This window comes from Psammomys obesus, unplaced genomic scaffold (assembly GCF_907164565.1).
Source record: "Psammomys obesus unplaced genomic scaffold, mPsaObe1.curated_primary_1811, whole genome shotgun sequence".
NCBI classification, from domain to species: domain Eukaryota; kingdom Metazoa; phylum Chordata; class Mammalia; order Rodentia; family Muridae; genus Psammomys; species Psammomys obesus.
The window spans coordinates 20102195-20127586 of record NW_026585797.1 but is presented as its reverse complement, the minus strand read 5'-3'; the positions used below and the strand labels follow the sequence as shown (position 1 = coordinate 20127586).

At 42.9% G+C, this 25392-nt stretch overlaps 1 long non-coding RNA gene across 1 annotated transcript; it reads right to left on the bottom strand.

Moving 5' to 3' along the window:
- Nucleotides 1–17362: 17362 nt before the first annotated feature.
- LOC129670811 (uncharacterized) lies at nucleotides 17363–23989 on the bottom strand. The gene is made up of 3 exons (XR_008719253.1): nucleotides 23718–23989; nucleotides 18600–18756; nucleotides 17363–17682 (listed from the first exon to the last, which is right to left on the bottom strand). It is a non-coding gene; the product is annotated as an uncharacterized LOC129670811 (long non-coding RNA).
- Between the last annotated feature and the right edge of the window lie 1403 nt (nucleotides 23990–25392).

Genomic DNA, 25392 nt, shown 5'->3' with positions numbered 1-25392 from the left:
ATATATATATATATATATATATATATATATATATATATATATATACACACATAAAAGAAGGGATCTGAGATGTCATTCCCCTGCCTGCTGACAGGAAGGGGTGCGCAGATTGGAGTAGTGTACCCCATATACCACAGTCGGGAAAACCTCAGCTGACTTTGACAGTATTTGAGAACAGGAAATATGAAATGCAAAGGCTTTGGGATAAAAAAGGATTTTACTCCAACTCAGATCTTGTCACCTACCAAAATGAGCACGCAGCCCCTTGTGGTGACAGTGGCATGCAACCACAGGAGGCTCAGCCCAGGGCCTGTGAGAACTGTACATTTTTCTCTGGGGACAGACATTTTTTGGAGTCCGGGACTCATGCTACGTTACTACTGTGTGATTAAGGAATGAGAGCTAGCAGAGAAACCCAGGTGATGCAAAGATCCGCTGACCTCAGCATGTAAGCTCTAGACTTTGAACAAGAAGAGCAGAATGGGGAGATGACGGTTCCCATGGAGACCAGTCTGGAATAGCAGAGCAGAGCACAACGCAGGCGCTGGACCAAGAAAAACCAAGGGTAGACCTAGAAAAACAGAGAATGTCTCTAATCGTATCTAATAAATGATTTTACCAATTCCCAACAAGGAGGCCTTGAACGCTAATAGAAAAAAAAATCCACAGGATATAGTTCGTAATTTCAATACACTGTGTATGTGTGCGTGTGTTTAAATTGCACTTAAAATAAATTTATGCTTGAATAATTTATATTGCCTTTTTTATACATTCTTGTCATCGTCCTCAAACATAGATCAAATGGAGTTCAGGCTGCAGGGTCTGATATCATCAACACCTGTGGGTATTGATGCCACCATAGGGCAATTGATGTGTCCTTCCATCTTGACGTGTCCTTCCAACCCCAAACTCCCCGGTGCTCTTTCTGGAATGAGGTGCTATGTGGTTCCCTGGTCTAGTCTCTACCTTAGTCCTGGGTGACGGAATGTGGTTACTATGCTCATCCATTGCAGAATTAAGTAAAGAGGTTGGATTGCAATCACATTGAGATGCGGTCTCTCTACACAGCTTACCGATGGAAATGGAAAAAAAAAACGCTGCATGTAATCTGGGCAGGCCTCAGGCAGAGTCTGCTGAGGGGAAAGGTCAATCTCAAAAGCTTTGCACAGCCTGTGTCTCCATGTACATGCCTCTCCTGAAGTGACGAAACTACAGAGATTTGCACAGTGATATTCGGAGTTTTAGAATGGAGAGGGCAGAGGACAAGGGAGTTTGTGGAAGAGCAGTGTGAAAGATCTCATGGGGTAAAATGGTGCTGCGGATATTCAAGTTATGGCAGGTCTATAAGTCTGCAGGGTATTACCCAGAGGGGGAGGTTATGGTTGCATGGGACCTCTGTTGTGTGCACATCTATGATGCTTTCAGAATGTTTTGTTTCAGAAAGATTTATTCTCCAAGACAAGGTTTGAAAACTCCTTTTTAAATTACAAATTCCTGGTGAGCTGTCACTCTTGCTTTTCCTGTCAGAATCCAGGGGAACAAGGGTGCAGGTGACCCAGTGTTTACGCTTTGAGAACTGTCGCCTTAAGGAAAACTTGCTTCCTGAGTCACGCAGTCTGCCGATCTACTGGTGGGTAAACAACAGAGATGCTGTAGCGATATTTCCAGTCTGTACAAACACGCTGGGATGCAGGCATTTGTGTGTAAGCAGGGCTTCTGCGGCCACAGAGGCCTAGCACCCTTTGAGCTGCTGTGAACATTTCTATACCATACAGAGGCTTCTTTTCAGGGAGGTAGCCAATCAGACCAGCAGAGACATGGGAATGGTTTCCATGAGGACTGGAAACCGTATTCAGCACTCCCACCAAGCCGTGTAAACTACGAAGAAAAGCTGAAACAGGCAGAAAGGACACGCGTGCAGAGGAACACCCCATCCCAGGGAAGCTCACCACTGCAGCAAGGTGCCGTGTTGCCTAGGAAAAAGAAGCCACGGGAACTGTAGAAGAGTCAGCATCATCACGGAAAAGGAGGAAGGGGTAGGCTTCTGTACTGCAGTACTCTACAGGCCTGTGGGCTTACTGTCTTTTATGGGAGGGAGCCTTTGTTAGTCACATACAGGACTGGAAACAATATGTTTGTTTTTTTTGCCCCTGAGTACATGTATAACAGAAAAAGATGGTTTTGAAGACAGCACAGAAATAAGAAATTTCAGGGATTTTTTTTTTTTTAATATGCTGCTTCTACTAAGTCTCATGAAGGTCAACGTACTATGTAGCTGAGGGTGATCTAAAACTCAGCACCTGCACTTCCCAAGGGCTGGGATGACACGTGTGTGCCACCATTCCTGGCTTACACAGTGCGCATACCAGCTAGGCCAGCACCCTCTCAGGTGAACCGCACCCCCAGCCCATCCAGCTCTTCTGAAGAGGCTGCAAAAGGACACAAGACAGGAGTCCCTGAAAAATCAGCTGGGGTTTGGCCCCCACAGGGACCCCAAATACTTATTTATTTTTGAACTGTGTATCTGTGGCTGGTTATTTTATGTTGACTTGTCCCACAAGGAGGTAACTCAGACTCAGTTCTGGATTTTGAAAGTGAAATTTTGATGGTTGTTATAACCCGCCCAGGTTAGTGAAATCTCGAAGACCATCTGACCCTCAGCTCTGATGGTTTGTTAGCTAGCAAAGATTGGACTAAGCATTGTCTCTTCTCTTCTCATTGATGAGCATGCTAGGAAGCTTTGAGGAGCAAGAGAGCTAAAATCTGTGTAGAGGTACTGGGCGTGGGCACATAGCTGCCATATAGAAAACAAGAGAGTGGGTGGCAGGCCATGCACCAGGATGGCAGAGGAAAGGACCGGGAAGGTGCAGAGCAAGAGAAGCAGGATTTCATAAGAAGATGAAAGAATTGAAGTGTTTGGCCGTGAAGCAAGTAATACAGTAGAGGTGAGAGGGGTTGGGACAATGGCCAGGTCATCAGGATGCTGCTCTTCTGAAAGAAAGCTGCCGATGTCACTGCAGAGGGAGAGGGAGAAGAACCCGCCGGGTACATTCCATCTGAAGATTTTCTCCCAGTGACCGTCAGAGTGCTTCCAGAAAGAGATTACAGACCAGTTGTTGAAGATGTCTTTGTACGAGCTTTTGAGGTTTCTGATCAAGCTGAACGGAGGATTCTGGCTAAGGAAGAATTGGTCTATACAAGACTGAGGGAGGTGAGCCTTCTCCTCAAGAGGAAATGGAAGAAACGCCTGCTGCAGCTCTTCCCAGATCGAATGGTCTTCTCACAATGATGGTGACAGGTGAAAAGTGAATGCTTCTGTGAAGACCCCATTTCTAATTGAAAAGGTGCTTTGAAAAATTGCTTGTCCTAATTAATTTCACATTTTTCTCTTATTATTTCTACATTTAGTGCCCCGAGACTTAATTGTTTCAAGATACTTTGTTTTCCAGAGATGGTCAATTTAGAACATAAATTTAGCACAGCCCCGGGGCGACCAGCAGAGAGATATCCAAGCGCCTGCCCCATTTAGGCACGACTATGTCATAGACAGATCGGAGAGAAAGTGAAGCTGTGTGGTTAATGCAGTACTGAGAGAGGTGGGACTGGAGATACCATGGTGGTGAGGGACAAATGGATATGAGGAGCCTGTGCAGCCATCTGAGGCCATGGTGACACCTGGGCCTGGGCTGCCACAAAGGGCCATGTCTGGCTCCATAGTCCTATAGCAGCGAGGGTCTGTGTTGCTGTCTGAGGCCTGTGTTACCACCAATGGCCGTATGGATGCCCCTGGCCTGGGCTGCCACCCGAGACCATGTTGATGTCCTAGCACTGTGCTGGGCTGGCCGCCCCATCTCCTCGCAGGCCACGACATTCGGGAGAGCTGGCCCTGCCCCTTGCTGGCTGTGGCACTGGGGAGAGCCGGCCTTGCACCATGCCTGGGCTGCACGGTAGAGCTGGCTTTGGTGGCAGGGTCAGGGAAGAACTGGCCCTGAGGGTGTGAGAGCAGGAGAGCTGGTCCCGCCACTCATCAGGGCAAAGTGGGAGAGCTGGCCCTCCTGGTGCAGATGCAGGAGAGCTCGTGGGCTGACCAACTCAGCTTGCACCCAGGCCCAGATCCAGGGCTCTGGGGTAGCCCAGCCTAACATCTACCCCAGCTAGGAACTGCTGGAACACATGAAGGGGCCTGGCAGATCCAAAGCCTCAGGGTCTCTCCAGGACACAGGACAACATCAGGAGTCCCAGTGAGGATCAAAGTATTGATAGTGTAGCAGAAGCCGGAGGCCTTAACCAGACAAATGACTCCATTACAAGGATCATTTGCAAGTAAAGCTGTTTGGGCAAAAGGGTGTGTATACAGTGTGATACACTGCAGTTTCCACAGAAAAAAAGTTTTTTTATTTTTTGTTTTCTCTGTGTGTGTGGGTGGGGGTGCTGTTGCAAGGGTAGAGGACAAATATGAAGGGATGGGCAGATGAGTGGTATTGGGATGCCTGATATGAAATTCACAAAAAAAATCAATAAAAAATTAAAAAGAGAAAAACAAGAGAATGTTCTATTTTTTTACTTTAAGAGTCTAAATGTCCTATGTAAAGTTCTTCTTGTCCTCCTACTTTGTATCCACAGGAGGCAAGCTATCACCCAAAAAGATAATACCTTCTCCACCAATATCATATGCCTTTGTTTGGATTCACCCTGCCTTGGTCTGCATGTCAATTTTATAGCCAGTTTTCGTGTTTCAGCTGAAGAGGATTTTAGTGGCTACAGAAACCCCATGCCCCCTCTTCTTGTCCATGTCAGCCTCCGTTTGTGCTTAGGTAACTATGGGCAGCACTATGGGGCTGGGGTGGCTGACAGCAAAGAGAGGAGAGTACTGAGACTAAAGAATGTTCTTTTGGGTGGGCTGTGGAGTCCTTAGCTAACAACAGAACACAGCACAGCTGTAGGCTTTACGGCGTGGTGTGCGTGAGGTTGGGGCGTGCCATCCTTGGAGAGCACCAGTTCCATCATGTGTATGTCCAGGGGCTCCATTAAGGGTCCAGTCAAAGGACCAGAGCTGCAGCAGTTAGCAAGCAAAAGTCACATCTTAACATAGGTTATGCTCTGTGTAAGATCTGGGAGCTGATAACACTAAAACATCTGCCGTTTATTTGAAATTTGAAATTTAACCAATGTTCTTTATTTTATGTGCCATCTCTAGGAATAATGTGTGGTAATGACATCCATTTTTCTGTGTGTGCATTTCATGTACCAGGCACCACCAGGTCCTTTATTTATTTTGATCATAATGCCAACAGCAGCTAAAAGCTTTTTTTTTTTTTTAACTAAATGAGGATTTTGCATCTGAGAGTTGGAAGTTTTCCAACACTAAGTAGCCAGTAAGTAGTAAAGGCAAGATCCAAACCCACTATTTCATGCTGCCCATTGCACAGATGGAAGCACTTTGAACCTGGAACATCCCGAAGGCTTATGGTCCTCCATTCATTACCTCTATCCTGAGTACCAGAAGGGTGCTGTGGTGGAAATATGGAGATCAAACCTCACCAGGAAGTGTTGAAAACAGCCTGCACTCACTTCTCCACACCTAGAATGTCTGTTTCTAGCATTGCCAGGGCAAGGGCAGCAGGGGCTGTGTGACGGCACCACTCGGGCTTAATGGGAGATGTATTGATTTAAATTGGTCTTAAAGGAACCATAGTCACCTTCTCAGGACTCATTCAAATGATCAGGATGCTCTAAATATCAGTACCATTGCTTCTGGCAAGTGACAACGGAAGAAAAGCACTCCTATAGATTTTCTACAAGTTCTACCTGCCAACTTGTCAATAGGTAGCACAATGCAGGGGCCTGGGGATGTAGCTCAATTGGTAGGGTGCTTGACTGGCACACACGAAACCATGGGTTCAGTTCCCAGTGCTACACAAACAGGGCATGGTGGTCCACACCTACCATCCTAATGCTCTAGAGGTAGAAGCAGGGAGATCAGGAGTTCAAGGTCATCCTTGGCTCCATAGTGATTTCTAGGCCAGGCTGGTACACGTGATACTAATGAATAAATGAACAAATGAGTAAATGTTAGGATACAGGTAAATCATGTATGAATCATGTATGAATATGCTATGAATTGTCCAAGTATGACGAGAATTTCATTCATTCATTTCATACATCCATTCCACAAGCACCTACACAGCTCAGTTCTAAGCACCTTCCAAGTAACTTATTTAATTTTCAGCCAGCCTGTAAGATAGGTATTACGATTTATAATGATGACTCCATGTTTCCACCACAACCTTAAAGTGGGCTGCTGTGAGAATTTCCTGCTTTGGGGAGAAGGGAACCAGCCAACATCTACTCTTCTTTTAAGATCCCAACAACAAGCAAAGTTTGATCTCACTGAAGTTCCCCCATGAATTACTGAGATTACTGGGCTTACTTACAGATCATGGATGAGGGGTCCTTTACAGGGGCATTAGTGAACTCAAAACAGCTGTACTTGAAAGCTTTACCGTAGCCACACAAATGGAGCTCTCCTTCCATACTCTTTCCTGCCCTAGATACCCCAGCTTGTAAACCCAAGGTCACATGCAGTTCTGCAGAATCGAATAAACCTGGTTGGGAGGGGTGGCTGGACACTCAGGTAGCAATGGAAAGTGAATGTGGTTGATGTCCTTTTGCATTTCAAGATGGCAGCCACAAGATCCTTAGTTAAGTGACACATTTCTCCTGGAATTGGGTTGTGGCGCACAGTTACAGAGGCTCAATGTGCCATCCCTTAAATACTAAACTGTCTCAAGATCATCAATTTAGCTGGGAGGGGAATGTGGTGGGGGAACACTGGACATTATATGGCTAAACTGTGATGTGCTGTTGAAGTTTGCTGAAAGTGGGCTCAGAGAGCGTGGAAGGCTCTCTTGTCCCTGACTTCATCAAGTTTATTTCTAGTATTCTCAAGATGTTTTGTGTGGATGGGCTGTTCTCCCGACTCTGCAGCATGGAGAAGGAAGAACAAGAAAACAGCCCAGGAGTGAAAGCATTGTGTCCTCAAGAACAGCTAAAAGATAAATTATTTCCAACTGAGGTTAGTATTTATCCCATAACAGAAAGATGCCTACAGTGGGTAAGAGAAGAATGAAGCCTCCTTCATTCTTCAAAAGGACAGAGAGGTCCCTCAGCCCCGACTCTCTCCTCAGCGGGGAACTCCAGCACCAGCCGCCAGTTTCTGCCAGGCAATTGAAAGTGCCTGACTGATGACATCCCTTTTCTATTGTCATTTTATTGTTTTGTTTTGTTTTGTTTTTTCTGACTTGGAAGCCTCACCCAAGTGGACACTGCTCCATCTATGTCTCTGTACTGGGAACTACAACTGGTTATGCCTTCCCCAGTGTTTCTTCCGGGTGTTTATGTGTCCCTGACTTTACTATACTACCTGTGATTTGCTCTCTCAAACTGGGCTATTTCAGTCATCTCTATGGGAGGTTTTGAGCACCTGATTTGGTGACATTTTGCTGTTTGTCTGCTGTTTCTATCTGCAGCTTGATATTTATTCCATTACTTATTTTTTTGGTTTTTCTTACTAAATAATTAACAAACTCATCCATTCAAAACCGAGAGCACTGCTGTCCCAGGTCATTCTCCAGACAGATAGGGGGAGACTAAACAACAGAGGAGGAATGCACTCTAAGGATGTCTCAGTAACCCAAAGCGCTTGCTTCTTTGTTTTCCAATTTTATCTGCTCTACAGAGACAGGGTAGAGGTCACACAGAGAGTACCATGGAGGCTGCAGACTTAAGAGAAGGATGGAGGTCAGACTACCTACAAAGGTTCGGCTGGAGAGGGTGAGCACATGCACCAGGCTGAGCTCAAACCAAGCTAGCAGAGGGGATAAGGCAATGCTAAGCCTAGGAGAAGTCTGGAGAGGCAGAACCATGCTGTCACAGCCCCGCGCATAGGGTCAAATGCTAGAGATTGCCTTTGATGTGGTGGGAACCTGTTAAAATGTATGTAAAATGCTGAACACAATTTGACGGTACCTATTACTGAAGATGGCTCAACTTTTGATTTTAGTATAGTTTTGTATACAAACAGTGGTATGGAGTTTCCATTGTTTTGTTTGTTTGTTTGTTTGTTTTATTTCCTATTCCGTGTCTTTACATCTTAAGCTTTCATTTAAAAAAAAAAAATCTCTTGTAGCAGCTAAGAACAACCTTGCCTTCTGTAATTTCCAGCGGGCAAATTGCAAATACTTAATAAATAACCGTTATGGAACTAATTGTTTCGTTCAGCATGCATGAGAATCTCATCGATTCAAATTAATTTGAAAAGTGTAATGAATTCAAGAGCTTATTCCCAGAGTAGTTGTGTAGATAAGCTTAAAAAGTAATAGTTTATAAACTTGATGTTCTAAGGCCGTGTTGTTCTGTTAGAAAATGTCCCTGAAACAGCTTGACCCTGGTAAGGAGTTTCCAGAGATTGCTTTAAAAAAAAAAAAAGTCACATTTGCAGAGGAAATTTAGAAATGGGCCCTTTTCTCTGAGATCAGCACATTGCAGGGGGGGATGGGCGGGTATGGGAGGGAGTAGCGGCAGCAGGGATTTGACCAAGGGCTCAAAAACCCCAACAGTGTTTGTGGTTCGATTCAGAGGTCTTATCTTCAATCACAGGCTGCTTAGTTCTCCTGACTTGTATTTATACTGCTCGTAGCTCGTCTACTCAGCAAGATGGATGATAAGATTATTTTTGCCTTCTTGGCTATGTGATGCTGGACTCCGATCCAATGAAGTGGTTTGCTGTGGCAGAATGCCTTCTCTTCGCCAATGCAAAAGGAAAAAAAAAATCCTATTAAATGGCAAGTTATAAAAATCTCAGAATGGCTCCCAGCTGAAATAATGTGTTTGTATTCTCCACGATAGAGTCTCCCTTTGAAGTCATTGCTATTTCAAAGGAGATTGTAGGCGCTTAAAAAAAAAAAGAAAATCTAGGTCATTCCTCACACATTCCAGAGAGGAAACTGTGATAGACAAAGGCCTGAGGACCCATCTGGAACCATGTGGGAACTGATGAGATTGTAAATAAAAGCAGCAGGGAGTCTAGTGGGGCTCTCCACCCTGACCCCAGTGCCAAGAGAGCCACATGCTCAGAGCTGAGAGCAGAAGAGTAAAGCTGAGAAACTGATCTCTACGTGAGCTCCTAACAAGAACGCCAATTGTATGCACTTAATAATGAGGATTTTAACATGGGGGGGAGGAGGGACAGGGGGTGACAAAGGACCGTCAAAGCTCAGCAAATAATGATTTGCTGACAATTGACCATTCTTGGCTTAGTGTCTTTTTGGTTTAAAACGAAAAGACTGATTACCTTTTGGGACAAAAGATTATTGATAATACTTACACTGACCGGTAAATGATTTGAGTGGCAGGGAGTGAGAGGTTTTTCCTCTTAGCTTTCTGATCCCACACATGCAGATGCACATCAATTGGAGCCTGTCTTGGTATTGCCTGTGTCTGTGTGCATTCAAGCATGTACTTGTGTGTGTGTGTAGGTGTACCTGCCCGTGTGTGCCTGTACATGTGGAAGCCGGGGGTTAACATTGGGTTCTTTCTGTTTTGTCCTTCCTATTATTTTTTTAGGCAAGGTCTCTCACCAAACCTGGGGGTCACAAATTCACCTGTCTGTCCAACAAGCTCCCGGGATCCTCCTAGGTCCACTGTCCTAGTGCTGGGATCGCAGGTGACGGCTGAGATCTGGCATTTTATGAGTCCTGAGGATCTGAGCTCCTGTTCTCACACAGTCTTTACGGAAGCATGTTTTCAGCCGTCTTCTTGGTATTTTTTTTTAACTTTCCTCTTTTTTTTTATTTTATTTTGTCTTTTTTCCTTTCCCTTCCTTTCGTGACAGGGACTCACATAGCCCAGGCTGGCCTTGAACTTGCTAAGTAGCTGAAAATGACCTTGAACTTGTGGTTCTCCCGCCTCCCCCTCCCAGGGGCTAAGATGGCAGGCTCAGGCACCATATCTGGCTTATGCACTACTGGAGATGAAACCCAGGGCTTCCCAGACTTTTAGCGGTCACTTTACCAGGTGAGCTACAGAACTAGCCCCACTTTTTTTTAAAATGTATCTTAAGAACTTTACAATAGGCGCCATGGACGGTGAGCGTAGGAGAGAGGGAAGGAGTACAGATGCCAGAGGTTTCTGCCTTGACTGTGGTCCTCTGTGGCCCTGGGAGACCTGCCCCACCCTCAGTCTCTCTGTTCAGTTTCTGGAAAAGCACAAGTAGAATACTATCCTACTCGTATTAACAACGGCTATCTAATATAGGTAGGGTAAATGCTACAGCATGTCTACATTTTTTTGCACCTTTCAGCCAACAGGGCATGGATGCTTACTCTGTGTGAATGAGCAGCAGGCCAGAAAGATGTCAGTTATGACCCTAGGAAGGTCGGCATGGTAGAGACATCAGTCTGGACATTGCACTTGGGACCTTCTCACTGTCTTCCCTAGTTTCTATTTACTTTGGTAATTAGTATAGTCACACACCATTATGTAGATGGCTCCCTTGTCGAAACCACTTCTTCCACTCTCTCCTAATGTTTTCCACGATTTTTAAGGAATCTATCAGCATCTACAGCCTCATCCTAGGGTCAGCCCCTGTGAGAACTCAAGCTAAGACGACAGGAGTTGTGTAGGTGCCCATACTGATGTCTCCTGATAGAGTGTCTGATTCGTGTACCCAAATCTATGACGGCATCTGCACCTAAGTGTTAGAAAACAAAACACCTCAGACTTAACAGAAAACCCAGAATTCTTGTGGATTTCCTTTGTACACTGTCCTAAGTTCCCACTGGTTTGAAGTCACAGTGGTCTTTCTGGTGACCACTCCCATCCTCTCTCTCTCTCTCTCTCTCTCTCTCTCTCTCTCTCTCTCTCAGCTGCAGTCATATTAGCATCACTCAAGTTTCAAGACAGCCCTTCTGGTCCTAATACTGAATGTTTTCTTAAAGTCAAGGGAGAGTGTTGTGCTTTGGCAAGTGCTTTTTATACAACTCTTGAGATTATTGTGTATTTTGCCTTATGTACATAATGGAACGTGTTGAAATAATTGATTTGTATACATCAAGTCATCCTTTGACCCCAAAGATGAATCACATTTGGTCATGGTGTGTAATTCTTTTAATTATTCCTGAATTTAATTCACTAGTGTTTTGTTGAAGGTTTTTGCATATATGTTCACTAAGTGTATTGGTTTATGTGATGTCCTTTTTGTAAGGTTTTGGTCTAGTTTTGGTAGAGATGTTATGGTGAACTGATACCATAAGTCTGGAAGAGTTCTGTCTTCCTGAAATGTGTTTGAAGACTTTAAGAAGGATTGATGCTAGTTCTTCAAATGTTTGGTTAGAATTCACCATTGAAGTCATCAGATCTGGGGTCTTAGCTGCCAAACATTTACTATTGCTTTAGTCTCCTTATTTGTTTGGGTCTCTGAAAGTTCCTTGTTTCTCCTTTGCTTAACTTGGTGGGTTTCATGTTTCCAAGGCTCTGTTCTTTCTTTTAGGTTGTTCAGTTTGCTGCTGTATAATTATTCAAGCATCTTTTTATGAGCCTTCTTATTTCTGAGGTGTCATCAGAAATATATAATATTCTACTTCTTATCTGACCTGTCTCCCTTTTTCTCTTATTAGAGCCAAGCCTTTGTCACATTTGTTTCTCTTCTTCAAAAACAGCTTCTGTTTCATTGCTTTTTCTCTCTCTCACTTTAAAATTCTTATTTGGTTTATTTATCTTTTAATTCTTTCCTTCCTTCTGCTAACTGTGGGGCTAATTTGTTATTCCATCTTTTAATATGTAACATTTTGTTTGTTGGAGCTACCCCTTTTTAATAAAGGTATTGATGATTATAGACTTTGTTTTGGTTACTACTTTCATCATATCCAATAAGTTTTGTATGTTATGGTTTCATTTGTCTTAAGATATTTCCTTGGGCTAGAGAGATGGCTCTTTGGGTAACATATTTGCTGTGTAAGCAGAGGACCTGAGTTCAGATCACAGCACCTGCATAGAAAGCCTGGCATGGCTGTGTGCATGCCTGTATGCCACAGCAGTGGGGGAATCAGAGACAGGGGGATTGCTGGGACTTGCTGGCTGCCAGCCTAAGCTCCAAGTTCAGGGAGAGACTCTCTCTGAAGAGACTGAGGTAGAGACTGCTACAGCAGGACACCTGGCAACACGTTCTGCTCCACAGATGTGCAGAGTTATAAGAACTAGAAACAACCACATGCTCATGTGCATTTGTAATACAGACAGAGACACAGACACACACACACATACATACACACACATACACATACACACACAGACACACACTAACACACACACACACAAAGATATTTGGAAACTCCTTTCTGGTTTTCTCTTTTACTCATTAGTCCTTCAGGAATGTTTTATGGGGGGCTGAATCGATGACTAAACATGAAATTGCTGGCTGCTCTGGCAGAGGACCACAGCCCGGATCCCAGCACCCACCCTGAGTAGCTCAAAATGTCCTATAACTCCTGGTCCAAAGGCTCTGATACCTCTCTGACCAGCCAGGGCACCTACATTCACGTTCCCATGTCTGTGGGCATGAGTGAGTGCTCACATCATACGCGCACACACACATTAAAAATATTTTTCAAGAATGTCTCGTTTCTTTTCACTCCACGTCTTAAGTTTCTCATGTACTGACTTAAAGTTTAACTTTACTTTTACTTGTAGTTGGAAATTATATCTGGTTTGATTTCAGTCTTGTTGACTGTGGGAAGACTTGTTTTTCGGGGAAGCTGTCTTTGAGGAGAATGTATTCTGTTGCTGATGGTGGGGTGCTCTGTGAGTCTAAAATGTCTGTCTCGTCTGCCGTGACACACACAAATCCACCATGTCCTTTCAAAGTTCTGTCTTCATGTATTTCGGTGCTCTAATGTGGGATACATACATAATTATTTATCTGCTATTGAATCAACCCCTGTGTCATTACATAATGATTCTATTTATTGCAACAGTTTTTGACTTAAAATATACCATTTCCTCACATTAACATAACTGCCTCTGCACTCTTGGCTGTTATATGCCAGAAATATCTTTTTTTTTTAATATACATTGGTTGACTCAGGCAATTATAGCAAATTGCCTTAAACTATGTAGTTTATAAATAATACAGTTTATGCCCTAGTTCAGGAAGCTAATAGTTCAAGGCTGGGATTCTGGGAGAGAACTTGTTTGCAGACTTGCAGTTTCTTGAAGCACTGTCACATGGCAGAAAAGAAGAAAACATCTTTGGAGCCCTTAGAAAGATTGGAATCCAAACAATGAGGGCCCCGTTCTCAGGAACACATCAAACCTAGATTACGCCCTGAAGATCTTACCTCCTAGATATATTACATTAGTGGGTAGGACATGAACACACGAGTTGGTGGAGAGAGGGGCACAGTGCTCAGGTCCTAATGTCTCTCCATTTCCAACCCATCTGTGGTTTTAATTCTGTGGTGACTCAGTTGCTCATGCCACATAGTGGGATCTTCAAAGTCCATTTAGCTATTTTGACTTTGATTAAAAAAATTTAGGTTTTTTTCTGATTATTGATAAGCAAGGACCTATTACTGGTACTTAGATTGTTTTATGCCCATCTTTTGTCTTTTGCTCTGCCTCTCTTTCCTTGTGCTTTGTTGAGGTTTTCGTGGTGCTAAGTTTTCATTTCCGCCATCTCTTATCTCCGTCTTTTATGGGGTATTTTTCTTTGTGGCCACTGTGGAGCCTTACAGAAAACACATAATAACTATGACAGCATCCTTTTAGCTGACAGCTTAATTGCATACAGCACTGCACACATTCCATGTCCTCCATGTCTCAACTTTCATATGTTTATAGTTTAGCTATTAATGGAATTTATAGTTGTATTGGGGATGCTTTGTCTTCTGCCTGAATAAAAAGTGATTTATGTGACCTCATTCGCATTGGTTCCATCTCTGCTTACACACAACTGTGCGTTTATATTCTCATATTCATCCGGAATGTTTCGCGTTCTTTCATTTCTACTCAGATACTTCAGTTTAGCACGTCAGACAAGGCAGGTCCTTCAGCATCTGTTTGAGGGAGTGGGTATCTCTCTATCATATCTCAGGGTGGCTTTGCTCAATATAGATTTCTTTTTGATGGCAGGGTATTTGTTTGTTGTTTTTTTCTGCTCTGAGGATTTTGAATATATCCTCTCATTTTTTTTATGTACCACCAAGATTCTGGTGAGCATTATTTAAGTCTTTGGACAACTCAAGTACTTCTGCATTTTTTTTTTCTGCCTTCAAAATTCTATCTTTGTCTTTTGAGTATTTGACTATAACAAACCTCATTGTTTATTTTGATAATTCTTTAGCAATCTTTGGATGCCAATTTTTCTTCATAGACTTGGGAAATTTTCAGTCATTGTTTCTTTAGATAATTTTCTTTTTTTTGGTTTTGATTTTTTTCTCGGTTTTATTAATTATTATTATTTATTACAATGTATAAACTTTGTATCCTGGTTGTGGTCCCCTCCCTCATCACCTCCCAATTTCACCCTCTCTCCCTCTCCTCCCCCTATGCCTCTCCCCCAGTCCACTAATAGGGGACTTCCTCCTCCCCTTCTAGATGACCTTAGCCTATCAGGTCTCATCAGGACTGGTTGCATTGTCTTCCTCAGTGGCCTGGTAAGGCTGCATCCCCCAGAGGGAGGTGATCAAAGAGCAGGCCACTGAGTTCATGTCAGAGACAGTTCCTGTTCCCCTTACTAGGGAACTCACTTGGACACTGAGTCTATGGGCTACATTTGAGCAGGGGTTTTTGATAATTTTCTACCTCTTTATTTTTGCTGTTTTTCTGCCCCTCAGGTCTTTCTATACTTTTTTTTTCTCCTCTGAGATACTCCTGTTAATATGTCTTTAAATTACTGATTCTTTTTTAAATTTATTATTATTATTATTAATTAGTATGTGTATGTATGTATGTGTGTGTGTGTGTGTGTGTGTGTGTTGTGTATGTTCAGGTGCCTGCAGGGGCCAGAAGAGCTGCTGGAGCTGGAGTTACAGGTGGTTGTGTGCTAGCAGATGTGGAAGCTGGAAACCAAACCGAGGTCCTCCAGAAGAGCAACTGCTGAGCCATCCCTCCAGCTCCAGAATTGTCGACCTTATCTTCTTTTTGGTAAAGCCTGCTGCTGAGTCCCTTCCATGAAAATTTCAGTTCATCTATCATAGTTTTAACTATAAGATTTCTGCTTGAGTTAGTTACATCATTCAAGCTCCAAATTTTCCACTTGGTTCTTTGTAATTGTTTCTGTCCTTCATTAGCTCTTAAGTCTGTTCTTTCTCTATTTCCCTTTTCTATCTATTCTTCTGTAGCTCAGTGAACCTCCTTAAGATAATTGTTTTAAATTATTTTCCAGACAAACCACGGAGCCTGGTGTGTATTAGGGGGAGTAGATTCGAAACTTATTTTGGTCCTTTGTGTCACATTTCCTTGACTGTGTGTTTTACTTTGGCACCTGCACCTCCAATACTGGAACCAGCAGAGTTGTTGTGCGAGGTGGAAATTCTGGGAGGCTCTTCCGCCAGCACGAACATGTGTTCTTTGGGCTTGTACGGACACATTTCTAGAAGGTTAATGGTTTCATGAACCTGTGATTTGGTTCTTCTTTTGGTGTTTGACTTCTCTGCTGTGAGCTGAGGTGTTGAAGGAGTCCTGTGTTTCTCTCTCTCTTTCCCTGTGGAGAAAATCTAAGGCGTTCTAAGCCTGCTTCCAACATCACAGAGCCGTATGAGGCTTAGGAAGCCTCCCATCTTTTGCTTCATTTGTAACGGCCCCTCAGGTGTCAAAACTGTCTGTTCTATCTGCTCCATGCCAAACAAGACAGAAACGGGCTCCCCCTACAATGTACAGAAAAACCAGGGGCAGTGAACTGTGCTCCACTCTGCTTTTGAGAAGCTGTGGACTTAGGCAGCATCTCTCGCTGCATAGGAAAGGTGATCTTGACCACACTAGTGGTAAAATCAGCGTTCCTGTGAGGACTGAGGCCTAACTAAGACTTGCTGTTCTTCATCTTGGTGACTGAGGTCTCAGCTTATTTCAGAGGAACCGCAGTTGCGTGAATCTCTGGGGAACTTCAGAGTACTAGTGGCAGTCATTTTCAGTGGCAAGATGTATTAATGAAGATCGCAGGTTATCCATTCCTTAACTATAGCACGTAAGAAACAACGCCGCTGATGCCACCGAGCACTTATCTGCCGCCATTTATGTCATTATGTCGCTTTGTTTCTAGAGTTGACTGAGTTTGGTACTTTCACAGCCCACGGTGGCTTCTAAACCGGAAATGTCTTAGAAGAGAATGTGAAATTAGGCTGAAATAATCACTATCTGTTCCTAAGCGTGGAATTAGAAAGTAGTTCGGACATTTAATAACAGCAGGGAATAATTATTTCCGCAGCCTCTGGGCACAGGGGTGAAGGGAAACTTCAGCTGGACCAACGCTGATGAGAGTGGAGAGTGGATGGATTTTGCTAAGCTTTCAAGGCGTAGAGGGAAAATAACTTACTGTGCCTTTTTTTTCTGACAAGAATGGAGGAAAGCAGTGAAAAGGAGAGAGAAAGATATTGAAAAGATGAAGTAGGTTAGGATGAGTTAGAGTTGACCATGCCCATCAAAATGGGAAAGAAGTACGATTTGTAGATATTTGCAGGCTGGGCATGGTGGTGTAGGCCTGTAGACCAGGCACTCAGGAAACTGAGGAAATAGGAGTACCAGTTTCCAGGGCAGCCTGGGTCATAGAAGTTTTTAGGCTGTGCCTAAAAAGAAAAAAAGGAAGGAAGGAAGAAGGAAGGAAGGAAGGAAGGAAGGAAGGAAGGAAGGAAGGAAGAAGACAAACCAAGCTCCCAAACCATAATATTTATTGGCTTGTTTGATCAATATTAACTAGTTAGATGCTCAATAGTAGGACAGCCCTTTGGTTTCCATAGAATAGACTTATTATTCTCTAGTTATCGTCAACTGTATAAGTCAATCTAAAGGAGACTTTGAAAGATGGGAAGAAGGAGAAATCCCACACAAGGTTCCCTGGAGACCAGGAAGTAGACTCTAGACAAGGAGCTAGAAGCAATGGAGCCCAGAAACACAGTTTCACACAAAGCAGACCCAACAAAACCTGTTCCTTCTAGTCAGGGAACTAAGCAAGGAAACGTTCAGCTCCATCAGTCTTTTGTATTTTAAAATTAAAGATCATAATGGGCAGAATAATTTCACATTTTAATGGGATGCAATGTACTTTGAATTTTTTTATTTTTAAATTGAATGTTATACAGTCCGGGCTGGCCTCAAACATTCTGTGTGCTGAAGATGGCCTTGAAGGATTGGAGGTGTGTGGAGGCACACGTCACCACACTTAGTCTTGTAGGCTCTTGGGGACAGAATCCAGTGTTTTGTGATGTTTGGCAACATCCTAACAAGTCAACTCCAATTCCAGCAGGGAATAGTACATTTTGATGGACGCATGCGATGTTTTAGTTGGTTGTACACTGCCATAACAGAATACAAGAGACTGAACAACTTATAAGCAGTGGAAGTTTCCTTGTTCCTGTTCTGTGGCCGGAATTTTCAGTTTTGAGGTGCTTAATTTACCACGGGCCGTCCCGCCTGTCGCAACGTGGCAGAAGATGTCATGTGGTGAGTGAGATCATTTAAAAGACAGGAAAGGATTCAGAGTCATACTTTCATGGAGAACCCACCCCACGATAACAAACTTTTCCTGTAATAATGATATTAATGAATTAATTCATGATGCTGTAGGTTCATGATGTAATTGGTTTTTTAAAAGGTTCCACTTCTCAACACTGTTGTGTTGAGAAATTAAGTTTCCATGCTATCAACATTGGTAGATACACAATTATAGCAAAATGGATAAAGCTTAAATAATGACTCAAGAACTTGGCTGCTAAATACTTCATTTCCCCTCATGAGTAATGTGCTTACAAATAACACTAACTAAGAGAATAAGAGAGATTTGATTTACGCAGTAGTGTCCTCACTGAAGTGCTATTCAGTCACGACAAGCCAAAAATAACCCTAATCTATCTCCCATGGGCAGTTCTATTGAATCATTTTGCTTGTTTTCTTGGAAAATTGCACTAATCTGAATATGACTTCAAATCCTTGTTTAACAATATTGAAAACTTTTATAATATTACACGAAAAAAGAAAGAGTTGTGGGACACACTGTATTTTCTAGTTTTGGGACCAAAAATTAGTAATTCTCTCCTAAAGAACTAAAAAGGATAGAGCAAACTGTTCAATAATTTTTCTATATAAAAATTAAACAAATCATTATTTTTTAAAACTTCAAAACTGAAAGATTGATGTTACCTATCTCCTAGTTAGGAAAGTGAATGGTTTTAGAAAATAAATTAAGCAATCTTGCACTCAGAAATGAATCCCCCTGGTTATTTTTTCTGAGCTTTATGCTTTTATACCTCATGTGGGTTCTCCAGCTCAGTGACTAATGGCAGCCTGAGGAGTTTCACTCTGGGATCTGCGGATTTGCTGCCTCAGCTTACCTTTTCTAGGAGAAATTGCGGACTCCTTTCCTTCCTCACCACTGTAATGTCAGCTGCTTTCTTAATAAAAACGGGGGGTTGGGGGAGGTTGCAGTGAGATGACTCAGTGGGTAAAAGTATTTGCTTCTCCAGCCTGAGTGAGGACCTCGGATCAGACCTAGGGACACATCATCATCATCATCATCATCATCATCATCATCATCATCATCATAATGAAAACATATTTAAAACTAATTTCATTTTAAGAACATTTTAATCTGGCCAGCCAAAAGTGTTGAGTGATGTAAAACCAAAAGTACTGAGGGCATGAACAAAGCTGAGTTATTTCTGCATGTGAAGGACAGCGATTCACGAATTTAATGGTGATTTTCCAAGATTAATCTACATTTAAAAGATGAAAAACAAGAACAGAAAACAGCAAAATGTCAAGTGAGAATAAGTGATTTCTGCAGTACCACAGGAGGAGTTAGCAGGAAGAATCCAGGTCTCCCACTGGAGTTTAAAAATGTATAATACACAAATGAAAAATACACAAAATCCCAAAGAAACCAAAATCAGCCTCCACTGAAGAGTCTTAAAGGAAGGGGGAGGGGGCCACTCAGTGACGGTCCTCTGGCTGTGACTATTTCAGCAGGTCATGAGTCTGTGTGGCCTGCAGTCAGCAAGACACTTAGCAGTGCTGCAAACTAGGGTTACAGACTAGGTGTCAGACAAACTTTTCACAGGCACGAAACTTTTATAGGGGCAAACATTAATTCTTTAATTGGGCTTGAGGTAGTCATGGCACTTGTAGGTAATAGAAACTTAAGGGATAGAAACTCAAGCTATAATAAAATAAAGAAACTGGAGGAACTGGTTGATTTATAACTGGGAGGGGCCAGCAAAACTGCTTTTAAGAAATGGTGGGTTTGGGGCTGGAGAGATGGCTCAGCATTTAAGACCAAGAGAGGACCTGGCTATAATTTCTGACCATTCAGAACCACATTTAAGTCCAGTTCTAGGTAATCTGGCTGATACCCTCATTGGTGTTAGGGGAATAAGTGGTACAGAGACACACATGCAACCAAAACACTCATACACATAAAACAACTTTTCAAATGGCATTTTTGACGCTCTCTGGTGTCTGTCCTTTGACTCTGCTTTTCTGCCTTAACCTGTCTCTGGGTGTCTCTGTTTGTTGGGCAGATGTTTCCCGGTGCCTGGGAACATGGCTGCATCCATGAAAGGCTCACGGTCTACTGCTTAGGAGATGTTTCCTCATAGTGTTCTAGCAGAAAAGATTTTGGAAGAGTCTCTGACTTGTCCGTGACCCAGCCAGCGTTAAAAGAATATCTGATGCTTTGAAGAATTAGCCTTTCCTAACCACAAGGATTCTTCCTTCTAAAGAGTGTGCTCTTGACAAGGAAAAAGTCAGGGAAGGGAGGCATCTTAGGTGGTGTCCGGGGTAGGAGGTGTGCCAATGAACTTAGTCTTAACCAAGTAACAGGCCTTATAAACACAGGAGGGGAAGGCAAATGCTGGAAAGCATAGCACAGCTTCATGGAGAAGGAGGGTGCGAGCATACTAGGATAAGGCAAAATTCTGCTTAAAATAACAGACTAAATAAGGCCTAATTACAAGGTAGATCTCATTTTAAGAAAATCATCCTATCCTTAACAAAGATCCATTTTTTTTTAATGGCATTTGCTTTTAGTGGTAATTGCAGTGACTAGACAGTCCAACTTGCAGCTATTTGGAATGAGATAATCCTTTCTGAGCAAACACTTGGACTAAAGTCTGTAGGGCAAAGTTGCAATAGTGATATCCCTTTAGATTAGAAGCTAATCAATCATAAGCCATTAATGGAAATTTTAATTAGGCAGCGCAATTTCTGCAAACAGAGAGAAAAAAAAAACAGTCTTGCAGATCTCAGCAACACCTGTACGTTGACGGAGAGAGTTTTCAGCTTCAGTGTGGTGTGTGCAGAATTTCGCAAGCAGTGATTACCCCCGGTGTTGGCGTCAGGCTTCTACACTGTCATGTCACGTATTAACTTGATCGATCCTTGTCATGTCCCCACAGAGCAGGCATTATTATACTTCTCTACTGCTGGTAGATATGAAAACCGAGGCACAGAGAGGTCATACAGCTAAGGAGAGAATGCTAACCCTCCTGCTCTTTTGGTCCTCAGAAGTTCGAAAGTGAGAAAGAACTGAATTTGAATTCTGTCACCACTACTCACCTGCTACACACACACACACACACACACACACACACACACACACTTCGGTCACATTTTAAACTCTTCTTCACCAGGATGTAAAAGTGTGACAGTCATGCTAAGTATTAGTTACTTTTATGTTGCTGTGACTCAATCCCTCACATAAGCAACTGGTTGTGTTAACTCTGAGCCTGCAGTGAGGCAGAACAACATGGTGTGTGTGTGTGTGTGTGTGTGTGTGTGTGTCTGTGTGTCTGTGAGTGTGTGTGTGGCAGAAGCTCTTCACCCCATGCCACACAGGAAACAGAGTGAGGAAATACAGGAAGAGGCCAGGGAAAGATACACAATCTGCCGTGACCTGTTTCCTCTGTCTTGGTCCTGTCTCCTAATTTTTTGCCACCTCCCAATGAGGACATCATGTGAATCCACTTGGAATGAATACATTGATAAGGTCAGAGTCCTCAGGATTCAGTCATGTTTGGAGAGTCTGTCAACAGATGCCTGGGTCCCCAAAGTGTGAGCCCAGGGGTTATTACACAAGGAGTCACAAGACACATTTCCGGGTAGTCTCACTGTAGGTCTAAGAGGCTCTTTTCTTCACTCTATATGTCATTAAGCTTAGCCGTAAGGCGAGAGTGAGGACAAAGAAAGGGACCAAAGCCATTTCTCTGGTTTGGCACAATTGAGAAGTTCTCGCCTATAAGAGAGGGCAGGGCGTAGCCTTCCCCTTGTAGCTTGAGGGGTAGATGAGGTTCAGGGAAAGCACAGATGCAGGATTTTAGTTTTCTCTTATCTTCTCAGACTAGATGCAATAGGAAGAGAGTCAGTCTACCACATCAGGGTTTCAGCTTCTTCTGCTCAGACTCTAGAGGGAAGCCCACCCATAGGCTGACCCAGGCCTCGCTGACTAGTCACGTCAAAATGGCCTTGTGCACAGTGTGACTTGAAGAGAGAGTGAGGACCCTTACTTTTCTCCCCAGACTCCTCAGCTGCTGATGGTGGGCTGTCTTGAGGCCTTTGTGGGCATTTACAGATGCCTCATTAGCCCAAGTCAACAGAAGGGCCTGAAAGAGGCCAGAGATCACAGTCAGAGGCTTAGCTCTAGAGATCTGTAAGTCTAATAGACTGCTCTATGCCCCTCACCGTGACCATGCATTCTGGTTTTATTAATGAATTTGACAATTCAGAATTTTTATTTTTTTTACAAATTTATTTTGCATCCATTATCTTTTCACTCTCCAAGCAAATAATTCCAAATGTAATTCTGAGGCATTATCTAAGTATGTGATAAATATGTGTAGACAACAGAAAAAAAACAAATTTTTACTCATTTATGCTTTTATTTTTTAATAGTAGCTTTTAAAAATATTTTATTTATCTTTATTTTATGTACATTAGTGTTTTGCCTGCATGTATGTCTGTCATGCAGGGTATCAGATTTTGGAGTTAAAGACAGCTGTGAGCTGCCATGTGGGTGCTGGGAATTGAACCTGGGTCCTCTGGAAGAGCAGTCGGTGCTCTTCTGCCGAGCCATCTCTCCAAGCCCCCACTTTTTAGTCCCCTAGTTTTTGTTTTTCATCTTTTAAACTTTTTTTAGTGATTCTTTGTGAATTTCACATCATGTTCCACAATCCCACTCATGTTTCCATCCCTCTACTCTTGTAACTCTCCCCCTGCCACAGAAAACAAGACAAACAAACAAACAAAAAACATTTCTTGGTGGAAACTGCAGTGTGTCATAGTATGTCACACAAAATACCCTTTGCCCAAACAGCTTTCCTTATAAATGTTCATTGCTATGAGTCATTGGTCCTGTTAGAGGCCTCTTGCTTCTGCTACAGTATCAATACTAAATCTTCACGGGGACTCCTCCCAATATCCTGTTGTTGTCCTGTGTCAAGGAGATCCTGCAGCTTTTGGTCCCTTCAGCTCTCTACTGTGATGACCAGGCGAGGTTCAGGGCCCACTCTCCTAACTGCTGCAGCCACTGAGGAGCAGGGACAGCTCTCCAGCTTTCCCACAGCCAGCTTGACTCTGCCCTTAGACAGCAACATGGCCCCAGGTGTCAGGGACAGCTGCATGGCCTTTGGTGGGAACATGGGCCATGGACATCGACCCAGACCCCTGCTTCTGCAGGGCCACAGACATGGCCCTCGGTGGCAGCACAGAGTATTCACATCTGCTTGATCCTCACCACCCTCCTGTCTCCAGTTCCGGCCCTCTCCATAGTGCACAAACCATCCTGCTTCCTTTCTCTCCCGTCTCTCCATCACACACTTGCTCATTGTAGTGGCGTCCTCACTATGTCAATAATGATGTCTTCTTCTGAAAGGTAGGATGGCTAAATGTTTGTCCAACCCAAAGATTCCAAAGGAAGTAAATCCTTGGCTAAAGTTAAATGCAGCAAGGGAAAATTGTAATTCTACATAGAGTCATCCAGGCTCATGGCAAACAACTAGAGAGATTAGCAAATAGGTCAGTGATGGGAAGTAAACACAGTCATCTTTTGTGTCATGGCCACTTGGTGCTAAGTAATTTTTGGTCATGGGAGCTGGTCTCTGCATAGTCACGTATTACATGCCAGGAGCAATGACTAAGATAGCCCCAGGCACAGCCACACGTAAACTCAAGTGAAGTGTCTGGTGATCAAAATCACTCCATGGTGAGTCACTGATGGTCAGGGACACGGGATGCTCTTTGCCTATGTAATTCTGTTCTAATGAAGAACTAATATGATTTATGCAAGATTTAAGAAAAAAAAAACCTTTTTTTTTAATGCCCTTTTGAAAACTTTATGGGTTAACTGTAATACAAACTATCAAATTCCACCTGTCTTAGTAAGGATTTTATTGCTGTGAAGAGACACCATGAGCACAGCAACTCTTACAAAGGAAAGAATTTAACTGGGGCTGGCTTACAGTTTCAGAGGTTTGGTCCATTGTCGTCATGGCAGGAAGCATGGTGGCATGCAGGCAGACATGGTGCTGGAAAAGGAGCTGAGAGTTCCACATCTTGATTTGCAGTCAGCAGAAGGAAACTGTGTGCCGCACTGGGCAGGGCTTTAGCATAGGAGACCTTAAAGCCCACCTCCACAGTAACATGCTTCCTCCAAAGCCACACCTACTCCAACAAGGCCCCAGGTCCTAAGAGATCCACTCCCTACACATTCAAACACTGGAGTTATGGGGGCCTTATCTGTTCAAACCACCACATTCCCTTTTACGAAATTACTCCTTGTCATCTCTGCTGGGCCGAGGACTTCAAAGTCCACGATTATACCTAGGCCAGCCTCTAACTGGTCAAGGTTCAGTGAATAATACAGGAGAGATGAGCTACAGCTGAGTTTGAACATAGATGGGCCTGTGAGGGTGGGAGTGGGGCTGAGGTCAAAGTCCTGGCCTCTGGCAGAGTTTACATATGGCTCATTTTCTGTGGAACTCATTAATCATCAGCACAATTATTAAAATAATCGATGATTATTTATTTATTATTTCCTTAAAAAAACATGTCATGTTTATTTAGTTCACTGTGTGGTACAAAGAATATTATTTACTATGTTATTCTAACTGACAAGTAAAAATTTACACCCACAAAGATTGTGGAAAGAGTTCATCAAATGAATCATCTGATCCATTTTTTTCCCCAGATACTTATTTGTGTGTGTGTGTGTGTGTGTGTGTGTGTGTGTGTGTGTTGTGAAAACACTTAAAAATATGTTCTCAAGGGCTGGTGAGATGGCATGGTGGTTAAGAGCACTGGCTGCTCTTCCAGAAGACTCTGGTTCATATCCCAGATCCCAGTACACATATGTTGGGGAGCAACCATCTGTAACTCCAGTCACAGGGGATGTCACACCCTCTTCTGACCTCTGCAGGCACTGCATGTACATAGAGCACAGACATACAGTGCGGGTAAAATATTCCGTACACATAACATAATATAAATAAATCTAAAAATCTATTCTTTTTAGAGCCATAAAGTAGAGGTTACATTGTTATTAACTATAACCACTGTGAAATGACTGAAATTATTTCTCTTGTCTAAATAAAATATTATATCCTTTGACCTAAATCTTCCTCATTTTTTTCTACTCCCACCCAGCCTCAGCAAAGACTATCATTGTGAACTGACCCCATGATGTAAAGAAATTGAGAAGTGGGACAGTTATTTGGAGTCCTTTCTTGGCATTCAGAGAGTGAAGACAATGTTTATTTAAAATCAGGATCCTGGCTTTTATGAGGGGAGTGCTGTGTCTCTGAATCTATATTGTGAATTCTGCTCTTTTTTTTTCTTATGGTCCAGAGACAAAACTGAGAACATGGGAGATTAATGAGTAAAGAGATCTTCCCTCAGAGAGTTTTGTATGTCCATTAGAAACTGGTACAATGAATCACTCACTCATTCAAAGCAGGAAAATTATGCACCATTCCCTTTCCTGTTGGCTGGAGGGTTTCAGTGTTTCCCAATTAAAATCCGAGAAGATGGGAACTCATAGTCAGCAGTGCCATTTTGATTACTTGACTGAATTCTTCCCATCAGTTCCCTTGGTTGTACACATCTGTACCCTTCCTATTTTTTTTCCCAAAAATCAAT